We start from the raw sequence: 10867 nt of genomic DNA on the forward strand, positions 1-10867 counted from the left end.
CCGAATATTTCGGGTGCAGTGATTCTGCCGATGAGTCCATTGTCCTTTGATATTTCCATAAGTAAAATATCGAACGTGGGTTGTATTTTCATGTATTTCCGAACTCTTGCTATTTACGGCACTCGTAGAGGCATCTATAGCAGAGGAAAAGGCTAACACCTTTGTTTGCTTTGTATCTTTTAGCACTCGTAGAGGCTTTTCTTTTGGAGCACGATCTTCTGCCTCGTACTATGTTTGCATAGTGATGCGGCTTAGACGTTTTTGAAATGCTGCAATGCTTAACAAAGGATCGAAACTTAAGTTCTCATTAATAAGGTAAGTACGAGACTAGAGGGCGAAAAAGGAAGGCCCTGTTTATATAAAGGGAAAAAATTAAACGCTAATAAACTGCTTAAGCAAGGAAGGGATTCTTCTCATCTTCTTTCTTTTTCACCACGTTAGTGGTTGCTGCAGCGTTGCTGATTTCACCAGGGGTCTGGTCGGTGGTTGCCAGCGTCTTGCTGTCTCCTATGCCTTCTACGCCATCAGCTGCCGAAACTTTTGGTACCGAAGCTTTCGTTGCCGAAGCTTCCGCTGCCGAAGCTTCAAGAGCAAGGTCGGCTGGCTTCTTCTTGGTTTCCCTGTCATGTTTTTCCTCCTTGATTTCACGTATCGACAGCTTGGGCAGAGGGTCGATAATTACTCGTTGTGACCCAAACTTCACAGCAATCCTTTGAAAGTCGCGATCACAATTGTCCGAGCGTGAAAAACTTCCATAGACTGTGATGTTTGTCCCGTTGTTCCCAGGCATTTTCAGCTTGAGGTATGCATAATGCGGCACAGCCATGAACTTGGCATAAGCTGGTCTCCCGAGTATAGCGTGATACTGTGACTCCCAGTTCACTACTTCAAACTCGATCTTTTCCTTCCTGAAATTGTCGATTTTGCCGAAGACAACGTTGAGATAAACTTTGCCAAGAGAGTAACCCGGTGCAGTTGGAAGGATCCCATGGAAGCAAGTGTCTGTTTCTTCTAGCATCCTCATGGTAATCTCCATACTTTTGATTGTGTCGACGAATATCAGGTTTAGCCCGCTTCTACCATCCATGAAAACTTTGCTCATCTTGAACCCCCCGATTTGTGCCTCGACTACTAAGGCAGCGTGTCCTGGTTTTGGTATGGTCATCGGGTGATATGCTCGACTGAACGTAATGTTCTGAGAGGACCACTCGACGTACTCGGGGATGTTCGCCATGATGCTTTCTGCCAGGTTAATCTCTCGGGTGAGCTTCTTCATCTCTCTTCTTGAGACACATGTCCTATGGATCATGCTCATCTGCCCCGTGGTGGTGGAAACGCCTCGTTGGGTTGATGAGGTTGAGCCTCGCTGGACTTGATGCTGCGGTGGAGGTGGAGGTGGTGGTGGTAGAGGTTGCTGGCCCGCTCGCTGGATGAGTTTGTGCATGTCAATGAACTGCCGACAGTCCCTGAGCAGGTGACTCGACTTCGTTTTTCCGTCCTTAGAATCGACATACGAGTGCAGGTAACAGGGGGCGTTGATATGCTCAGCGTAAGGCAGTTCGGGAGCCCTCTGCTGCCGCGGTTAATAATTGCCACGGTTCCCGGAGTTGTTCCGATTACCGTCCTGTCGATCATCTCTTCTGTCGTCATATCGATCATCCTGCCGATCAGAGTACCCTGCAGCTACCAGGTTGTTGTCATCGTAGTTGCGGTTCTTTCTTCTCTTGTGACGATCCCTTCGGCCACCCGAGTCGTGCTTCGGCTGGTCATCGTCTTCGTCGTCACTGCGCTGTCGTGGCCTTCGCACATTGTCCTCACCATCAACCCAGCTGTTGGCGATTTCCATTAACTTGGTTATGGTTTTTGGCTTTTTGCGTCCGAGTTCTTCTATGTAGCTCTCACGCCGGACGCCATCGCTGAAAGCGTCGATTGCTCTGTCGACAGATACATCTTCGGCAGCGTTTAGGAGTTTGGTGAATCTCCCGATGTATGAGCGCATCGATTCCTTCTGCTTTTGCTGGCAATTCCGTAACTCTTCAATCCCGACGGGTCTCTTGTATGTTGCTTGGAAATTGGCAACGAAGGAGTCTACTAGGTCGTCCCACGATTTAATGGAACCCTTCGGCAGCCCCCTTATTCAGGCTCGCGCTGAATCTTTGAGGTAGAGCTGCAAGCACTGCATTGCTGCTATCTGGTTCCCCTTATGCAGAATCACAGTCTGCAGGTAGTCGTCTATCCAAGATCTTGGCTCCTGCTGCCCATCGTATTTGGCAGCATCGGTAGGAGTGGGCTTGAACTTTTTGGGCGGCATTGCCTCGCGGATTTTGTAACTTAGACAGTCGTCTCCCCTGAGCTCGCCGTCGTACTCCTGGTCCTCGTCCGAAGAATCACTGTCATTCTCCTTCCTAGCGGCGCGTCGTCTTGCTTTGTCGATCCTGCTCTGGGTGATTTCATCCCGAGCGTCTCTCGCATGATGCTTTGAGCCATTAACCTGCAGCGTGGTCTTCTCCTTTTGTGGAACTAGATTATTTCCCAGTATCGCGAGACTTTCCAGGGCGCCTCGATGAGCTTGAGCCATGGATCCTTCAGGGCGCTGGTTGATGAGGTATGCAGCAAGGTTGGCAGTTGCTCCTGCAACGGTTTTCGGCCGTGGCATGCCTGCGGTGTCCGTAGTCATAAAGGACTTGGTCAGGTTTGACGTGATATCTCTGGCATCATCTTCCGAGAGCCTGGATAGCCTCGACCGGTGCTTTCCTGCCCCTTGAGTATTTCGAGAGGCGCTCCCTTGCGAGCCTCTTCGCCGCTCGCTGGATCGGTCTGCCGCAGATAAGCGCCTCTCGAGGGTCTTGCTCTTTCGATAGGTGCTCCCGGTTTTTCTCTAGTATAGAGCGATAAGCATTGAGGGTTCCGACCGAGGTTCCTGCGGGGAGCGGTGTGTTGTTGAGTACTGCTGCCCTGGCGGCTGCCCACTCCTCGTCCGCGATGGTGTAGTCGTTGTCGTGATTGCTGGCGCTGTTTTCGAAACTCGCCCGTCTACTGGAACGAGGAGTATGGTCTCCGTCTCCTCTGTGCTTTGTGTTTCCTGTGTTATTGGCGACATAAACCTGATGGTGTGCCGTTCTTCGGGTGGTTCCTTGGACGATGCTGTCGATACTGTCCTCTCCCGATGAATACTGGGCATTGCAGATGAACGCCGTGTCGCTCGATCCCAGCCCGTGCCTGGTGATACGTCCAAAACGTATCTACTTTCCCGAACAGTTTTGCTATTGTTTTGCCTCTAATTTGTGTATTTTGGATGCAACTAACACGGACTAACGCTGTTTTCAGCAGAACTGTTCTGGTGTCTCGTTTTTATGCAGAAATCCAACTTTCGGGAAAATCCTCGGAATTTATGCAAAAGGCCCTATTTTCCCAGAATACTGACGGAGCCAGAAGGGCAAGCCAGGTGGGGGCCCGAGGGCCCCACACACTAGGCCGGCGCGGCCCAGGAGGGGGGCGCGCGGCCCTAGTGTGTGGCGGCCTCAGCTGGCCCCCGACGCCCTCCTTCGGACTACTTATTGCCTTCGACCTAAAAACGCACGGGAGTAAGTAGAAATCACCAGAAACCATCCAGTACGCCGCCACCGTCGCAAAACTCCGTCTCGGGACCAGAAACTCCGTTCTGGCACTCCGCCGGGACGGGGAATTGGAGGAGATCATCGCCATCATCACCACCGACGCCTCTCCATCGACCAGCCATGTTTCCCCCATCCATGTGTGAGTAATTCCCCCGCTGTAGGCTGAAGGGGATGGTAGGGATTGGATGAGATTGGTCATGTAATAGCATAAGATTGTTAGGGCATAGTGCCTAGTGTCCGTAATTGGTACTTTTATGATATTGTTGCAACTTGTTATGCTTAATGCTTGTCACTAGGGCCCGAGCACCATGATCTCAGATCTGAACATTTTATCGATTCATTGTGATATTCATTGCTTTATGATCTTACCTGCAAGTTGTATACACGTGTTGCTGTCCAGAACCCGAGGCCCCAAAGTGACAGAAATTGGGACAATCGAAGGGGATGGCGGTGACATGAGGATCACATGTGTTCACGGAGTGTTAATGCTTTGCTCCGGTGCTCTATTAAAAGGAGTGCCTTAATTTCCAGTAGATTCCCTAGAGGCCCGGCTGCCACCGGCTGGTAGGACAAAAGATGTTGTGCAAGTTTCTCATTGCGAGCACGTACGACTATATATGGAACACATGCCTATTGATTGATTAGTACTTGGACACTGTTTTATTATTATCTGCAAATGCCCTGCTTTGAATGTTACATGAGTTTCTCTCATCCATGCAACACCCGTTCATCCATCCCTGTGCCTACAGTATTTTAATCCTGTTGTTTACTATAATCACTACTGCTGTCTTTGTTACTCTGCTGCTGTTATTTCACTACTGCTACTGCTATAAAACTGTTACTACTGATAAACTCTTGCGAGCAAGTCTGTTTCCAGGTGCAGCTGAATTGACAACTCCGCTGTTAAGGCATATTACCATCCACTACAAGAAAAGGTACAACTCTGAGTACCTCTGCTGCTCTTGATTCACCATCTGTGATTGATAAACTTGTGCTAGATCTGAAAATTGTTATAATATTGATGATGCTTCTGCTGTGCTTGATGATAGTGGTTCATTGGGATCTTTTCTAGATGTTACAATTGCTAGGTCTAAACAAATTGAAAATGCTGAAACTCCTAATGAAAATGCTGCTACACCTGTTAATTCACCTGAGTCTGTTGAATACTCTAGTGATGATCTTGATGAGGATTATGTACACTTGATGATGATTTTATTGATAAGTGCAATGCTACTACTGATGCAAGAAAAATTAAAAAGTTACTTGCACAACATACTGTTAGATATAAACTGTCTACTGATCCTAAATTTGCCACATCTCCTATAAACATTAAGGATAAGGATTATGATTTTTCTCTTGATCTGTCTCATATATCTATTGTGGAGAAAACACCTTTTTGTGGTACTGAAAAAGAAAGTGCTGTAGAACACATGATTGAGCTATCTACTCTTAGTAGCTTGTTTTCTGATGATGTTAAGAAGCGTACCTATTTCGTTGCTAAAATTTTCCCTTTCTCATTAAAGGATGATGCTAAAACTTGGTATAATAGTCTGCCACCTGATTCTATTAATAGTCCAAAAGAATTGCTTGATGTTTTCTTCCGGAAATACTTTCTCGCTAGTGCTCAACATATTGCTTTGCGAGAGAATTTATAATTTTGATCGGGAAGATGGAGAGAAATTGCTCGAGGCTTGGGCTAGATTTTGCTCTCTTATTAGAGCTCGGCTCGATCATGATTTGGAAAAGCATGATTTACTTGATATATTTTATAGTGGACTAACTATTGAGTCTAGGGCATACCTGGATAGTTGTGCTGGTTGTGTTTTCAGGAAAAGAACTCCAGACGATGCTGAAGAATTATTTGTGAGAATAGGCCGGAATCATGATGATTGGTCTACACCTGAACCAACCCCGACACCGATATTGAAGAAGAGGGGTATGATTAAATTAAATGATGAAGATATGAGGGAAGCCAAGAAATCTCTTAAAGAGAAGGGTATTAGATCCGAAGATGTGAAGAATTTACCTCCCATAGAAGATTCATGTAAGATCACTCCCCCTTCATCCATGATTGAGGTACACTCTCTTGAACGCTTTACTAGAGAAGATATTCCGTATTCAAAACCTCCTGCTCAATGCTTAGATGAGTTTGATAATTAAGTTGTTAAGCAAGATAATTTCAATATGAGAGTAGAGAATCATTTAATGGAAAATTCTCGAGCTATTAGTAAATTGCATGATATTGTGGAGAGAACCTCCAATGATGTTAAGATGCTTGTTAAACATTTTCATATGGTTCAAACTCAAATTGATCAACTTACTAAAGTGCAAAATGACTTGTTAAAAAATACTTCTAAAGAGAAACATGCTTATGAAGTAACAACTAGAGGTGGTGTTTCTACTCAGGATCCTCTATATCCCGAGGGGCATCCCAAAAGAGTTGAACAAGATTCTCAATGAATTAAAGAAGCATGGAACATCAGAAATTATAGATACGTTGGAGACGTATCAGCATCCCCAAGCTTAGTTCCTACTCGTCCTCGAGTAGGTAAACGATAAAAAGATAATTTCTGAAGTGACATGCTACCAACATAATCTTAATCATACTATTGTAAAACATATGAGATGAATGCAGCGATTCGAAACAATGTTAATGCAATGAGTAAACAATTGAATCATATAGCAAAGACTTTTCATGAATAGTACTTTCAAGACAAGCATCAATAAGACTTGCATAAGAGTTACTCATAAAGCAATAAGTTCAAAGTAAAGGCATTGAAGCAACACAAAGGAAGATATAAGTTTCAGCGGTTGCTTTCAACTTCAACATGTATATCTCATGGATAATTGTCATCCCAAAGCAATATAACAAGTGCAATAAGTAAACATGTAAGAATCAATGCACACAGTTGATACAAGTGTTTGCTTCTAAGATAGAAAGAATAGGCAAACTGACTCAACAATAAAGTAGAAGATAGGCCCTTCGCGAGAGGAAGCATTGATTACTATATTTGTGCTAGAGCTTTTCATTTTGAAAACAAGAAACAATTTTGTCAACGGTAGTAATAAAGCATATGAGTTATGTATAAGACATCTTATAAGTTGCAAGCCTCATGCATAGTATACTAATAGTGCTCGCACCTTGTCCTAATTAGCTTGGGTTAACACGGATTATCATTGCATAGCATATGTTTCAACCAAGTGTCACAAAGGGGTACCTCTATGCCGCCTGTACAAAGGTCTAAGGAGAAAGCTCGCATTGGATTTCTCGCTTTTGATTATTCTCAACTTAGACATCCATACCGGGACAACATAGACAACAAATAATGGACTCATCTTTAATGCATAAGCATTTAACAACAGTTATTATTCTCATAAGAGATTGAGGATTAGCTGTCCACACTGAAACTTCCACCATGAATCATGGCTTTAGTTAGCGGCCCAATGTTCTTCTCTAACAGTATGCATACTCAAACCATTTGATTGTGAAAACCGCCCTTACTTCAGACAAGACGAACATGCATAGCAACTCACATGATATTCAACAAAGGTGTAATAGTTGATGGCGTCCCCAGAAAACATGGTTATCGCACAACAAGCAACTTACTAAGAAATAAGACACATAAGTACATATTCTTCACCACGATAGTTTTTAAGCTATTTTGTCCCATGAGCTATATATTGCAAAGGTAAAGAATAGAAATTGTAAAGGTAGCACTCAAGTAATGTACTTTGGAATGGCGGAGAAATACCATGTGGTAGGTAGGTATGGTGGACTCAAATGGCATAGTAGTTGGCTCAAGGATTTGGATGCACGAGAAGAATTCCTCTCAATACAAGGCTAGGCTAGCAAGGTTGTTTGAAGCAAACTCAAGTATAAAAAGGTGCAGCAAGACTCACATATGAACATATTGTAAGCATTATAAGACTTTACATCGTCTTCCTTGTTGTTTAAACACCTTAACCAGAAAATATCTAGACTTAGAGAAACTAATCATGCAAACCAAATTTTAACAAGCTCTATGTAGTTCTTCATTAATAGGTGCAAAGTACATGATGCAAGAGCTTAAACATGATCTATATGAGCACAACAATTGCCAAGTATCACATTATTCAAGACATTAAACTATTTACCACATGCGGCATTTTCCGTTTCCAACCATATAACAGTTAACGAAGCAGTTTCAACCTTCGCCATGAAAATTAAAAACTAAAAACACATGTGTTCATATGAACCAGCGGAGCATGTCTCTCTCCCACACAAGCATTTATTCAGAGAATGAAAGTAACAAAACGAAAATAAAAGCACACAGACGCTCCAAGTAAAGTACATAAGATGTGACCGAATAAAAATATAGTTTCAAGAGAAGAAACCTGATAAGTTGTCGATGAAGAAGGGGATGCCTTGGGCATCCCCAAGCTTAGACGCTTGAGTCTTCTTGAAATATGCAGGGGTGAACCACCGGGGCATCCCCAAGCTTAGACTTTTCACTCTTCTTGATCGTAGTATATCATCCTCCTCTCTTGACCCTTGAAAACTTCCTTCACACCAAACTCGAAACAAACTCATTAGAGGGTTAGTGCATAATCAAAAAATCACATGTTCAGAGGTGACACAATCATTCTTAACACTTCTGGACATTGCTCAAAGCTACTGGAAGGTAATGGAACAAATAAATCCATCCAACATAGCAAAAGAAGCAATCCGAAATAAAAGGCAGAATCTGTCAAAACAGAACAGTCCGTAAAGACGAATTTTATTGAGGCACCATACTTGCTCAAATGAAAATGCTCAAATTGAATGAAAGTTGCGTACATATCTGAGGATCACTCACGTAAATTTGCATAATTTTATGAGTTACCTACAGAGAATTAGGCCCAGATTCGTGACAGCACGAAATCTGTTTCTGCGCAGTAATCCAAATCTAGTATGAAACTTACTATCAAAGACTTTGCTTGGCACAACAATGCGATAAAGGAGAGGTTGCTACAGTATTAACAACTTTCAAGACTCAAATACAAAATAAAAGTACTGTAGCAAAATAAACACATGGGTTATCTCCCAAGAAGTTCTTTCTTTATAGCCATTAAGATGGGCTCGGCAGTTTTTATGATGCACTTGCAAGAAATAGTATTTGAAGCAAAAAGAGAGCATCAAGAAGCAAATTCAAAACAAATTGAAGCCTAACATGCTTCCTATGAAAAGGAATCTTGTACACAAATGAATTCATGAAGAACAAAGTGACAAGCATAAGAGGATAAAACACGAGTAACTTCAAGATTCTCAACATAAAGAGGGAAACTTAATATTATTAAGATGCATATACCCATGTTTCCCTCTCTCATAATAACTTTCAGTAGCATCATTGATGAAATCCACAATATACCCATCACTTAAAACATTCTTATCATGGTTCATATGCATAGAAGTATCATTAATTTAGGCATAAGAAGAGTTCTTCTCATTAATAGTAATTGGAGCAAGATTATTATCAAGAATTTGAACATGGTAAACAAGTTTCATATTAAGGGAGTTGTTTTTGGTAATCCAATCATGACTATGACAAGTTTCATAAGGATAGTTATAACCTATATCATAGCATTCTTTATAATAATCATCAAATGTCGGAGGCACAGCGTCATCATAAGAAATAGAATAGTTATCTTTCACAGTCGGTTTATCTGTGACCATACCATCATTGTTATTAGAAGGAGATGTATCAAACACATAATGATCAGTAGCAAAAGGATTTTCAAACACCTCTTCCCCAAGCTTAGAGCTTTCTATATCATTATGGGAGGAAGCATGGATAGCACTGACACTATGGCAATTATTATCATCATCATTTTCAGAGTTAGTTTCCCAGAGATTTGCAATATCAAAAGTAGTGTGCTCATTAAAATCATGATCACTAATGTATGTAAAGGGCATAGGAAGATCATTGTATTCAGATTCATTATCATAATAATCATTAGGAGCAACATACTTACGGTTACCTAGCGTTATCTCATTCACGCGGGGATATGCCGTTACCTCTTTATCTTTATTCTCCTTCTTCTTCTTCTTCTTCTTCTTCTTCTTCTTCTTCTTTGTTCCCTTCTTCTTCTTCTTCTCCTCCTTCTCCTCGTTCCCTTCTTTAGGAGGAAGAGGCTTGAAGGGTGGCTTGTCCGCATAACCTGATTTACTTTCAGAAACAATAGAAGAAACTTGGGAGGATTCCTCCTTTTCATTAATTAGTTCAAAACACACAGCGGTCCTATCATATTTTGGCAAGGTGTCATCTTCTAAAATATTTTGTATGTAAGTATTTGTATGGCTATTATCAATGCAATAAGAAAAACACCCATGCAGGACATCATTAATATCAAGATCATTAATATCTAACAAAGAAATTTTCCTTGATAACTCTTCACACCACAAAAATAAAGTGAGTTCATCATGCTGATTAGGAGTAATTTCATCATCACAATACAAATTTGCAGCACTCATTGGGTTCAAATTATCATTGGTGGAGCATTGAAAATTAAAATTACCCACTTCATGGCAAACTTCACAAATAAAAGGATAGAGGGCACAAACTTTTTTACCAAGATCATCTAGAGCCCTAACCCACTTTCTAGTTTTTTGATTAATATGATGGATACAATATTCATCTTTGATTTGATTAATTCCACAAGGTCTATGCATTCCACAAAAATTAACATGCTTATAGGAAATAGCATTCTTAGGAGTTTGAGCATGCTTATTGCAATCATTAACAACAATTTCATCCTTCATGCAAGCCTCTTTAAAAGGTTCATGATACTTATCAAAATTCTTTTTAGGCAATTCAAAATGAGAAGCAAAGGCTTTATAAAGATTTGCAGCAACTTGAGAGTCAAGACCATAAGTAGCACTCATATCTCGAAATTTATCGGTATCCATAAAAGCTTCAATGCATTCATAATCATAATTTATACCTGACTCTTCACCTTTGTTGTTCTCCCATCCTTCAGAATTCTCCTCAATCCGATCAAGAAGATCCCACCTAGCTTCAACCTCCTTACTTGTGAAAGATCCCTCTGAACAGGCATCTAGATAGTCCTTGTGTTGTCCTGAAAGCCTCCCATAAAAATTGTTAACAATAACATTACGGGGGAGCTCATGAATGGGACATTTGAGCATTAGTGACTTCAATCTCCCCCACGCTTGAGAAATACTCTCTCCATCACGAGGATAAAAGTTATAAATATAATTCCTATCAATATGC

The sequence above is a fragment of the Lolium rigidum genome, chromosome 3, assembly GCF_022539505.1.
Source record: "Lolium rigidum isolate FL_2022 chromosome 3, APGP_CSIRO_Lrig_0.1, whole genome shotgun sequence".
In the NCBI taxonomy this organism is placed as follows: domain Eukaryota; kingdom Viridiplantae; phylum Streptophyta; class Magnoliopsida; order Poales; family Poaceae; genus Lolium; species Lolium rigidum.